Here is a 2,042-nt window from a genome sequence, read left to right as displayed (position 1 = left end):
ATCGACGATGTGGCTTCGATTAATCGAAGTTCGATGTTTTTTGTAGAAATAATCGATTCCCCCCCCCCATTATTTTCATTTTCGATTAATGCTATCTCCGATTATTTTTTATCTCGATTAATAAACTGTCCAATTATTTTAGACGTTGAATCGAACATTTCATGTTTTTAGATTCAATTAATCGGTAAGAACGATAAAGTCGATAAGGGGCATAAGGGCTCTTTCACACCATGTGACTTTTTTTAATGGCTACGTTCCGCTGAATACGCCCAATGGTGGCGCATTCCCATGGGGCTTAGAATGGGTTATAAAGAGAGTGGCGCCAATGCATATGCCTAATGCTGATTGGCTTCGTCATTAAGTATCCTTACTGTTGCAACACATGCGCACAATACAACAAATATTAGGAATAGAAATCAATATTAAGATTCCAAGCTATCAGATACCAGTTACACCGGAATACGCGGTTTCTAGTAAGTTAAAATCTTAATATTTCCTTCATTGTGCGCATGGCCTTAGTTAGAAAGAAAACAACGTTAAAGAAAAAACAAATTAATATGAGGAATTGCGTCATATAGATAGTATAAGACAGTATAAGACACAACCGGCTAATTGCCACTCTCTTTATACCCATTCTAAAGAGCACATAGAAAAAGAGTACCATGAGATGTATTTATCGCGTATCTCGCGTAACCGCGTAACCAATCAGAAGCGATTCGCTGTTGTGATTTCGCGTTTTACTGATTGGTTATGCGGTTACGCGATACGCGGCAAGTATACTCCATAAGGGCGTACCACATATATCTACACAAATTTGCATAGTTGCGTATGCATAAAGAAAATTATCCAATCACATTTCCCTTATAAAGTCGCACATAAAATGTGATTGGATAATTTTCTTTATGTATACATTTATGCGTAACCGCATAATCAATCAGTATCGAAAATCGCAACAGCGGATCGCTTCTGATTGGTTACGCGGTTACGGGAGATATGCGATAAATACACCTCATGACATTGTAGTCTAAGACTGTAATTAAGACGGTCTTAAATACAAGAACCAACTGTATATGTATATGAATACTGGTCATAATTCAACGAAGTTTACAACAGGTGAGCGTCCAAACTTCTCCAAACCGGACACGGCTTGTGTCTTTACATCTTTTTCTCCAATGGAAACGCGCATTGGGTCTATTTTATACACAAGTATAAATATTAAATACGTATGAATATATATGTATATATATTTCCAAATTATGCGGTTAATAAGATAGAAAATAAAAATTAGACTATATTATTAAAATAAATCAAAATAGTAATAAATTAAAAAAAGAGTCACAGATATACTATAATTTTTGTTTAGGTGAGAAACTGTATATGATGATTACTGATATAATTAATACGACTCATTAGTAATCGATGAGGATAACAATTTATTGTCTCATTGACGTTCGTAACGTCAAGTTTGACGTCGAACAGCAGGAAATGCCAGTTTCGTGTTCAGTGATTGCGACAGGCAGTAGCGTTGCATCGTTGTTCGTGAATCGTCGCGAATGATCATGGATAGTGGCGACGCGATTTTGTTTGACGATCTTGTTCAACTATTTTTTTCTTTTTGATTGTTATCTATTTATATTTGACCTTGAAATTAATTTAAAAAAAGAAAAAAACTGATATTGCGAAATTATTTTTGCGCAAGTGCATTCGTTATAAATATCTAACCAATGGGTTCTATTTGAACGATCCCGAGTTTAACTTTGATATGCAAAAAAATTGTAATAGCGTGTATTAAAATATTTTGCATAATAAAGGAAAAGTGATTATAATCAAATCTATATATATTAAGATTGAAAATTAATGAGAATGATATAAAATATTAATGAAAATAATACTACGAACGTAACAAAAATGGAAGATGGTAAAAAAGATATGAAAAGAAAACACATTAAAATAAATATAGGATTAAACGTAAATTGTAAACCCGTAAGTATGTAATACATCATGTGTGTGTGTGTGTGTGTGTGTGTGTGTGTGTGTGTGTG

The sequence above is a fragment of the Trachymyrmex septentrionalis genome, unplaced genomic scaffold (assembly GCF_001594115.1).
Source record: "Trachymyrmex septentrionalis isolate Tsep2-gDNA-1 unplaced genomic scaffold, Tsep1.0 scaffold148, whole genome shotgun sequence".
NCBI lineage: Eukaryota > Metazoa > Arthropoda > Insecta > Hymenoptera > Formicidae > Trachymyrmex > Trachymyrmex septentrionalis.
Note: the sequence above shows the minus strand (reverse complement) of the source record.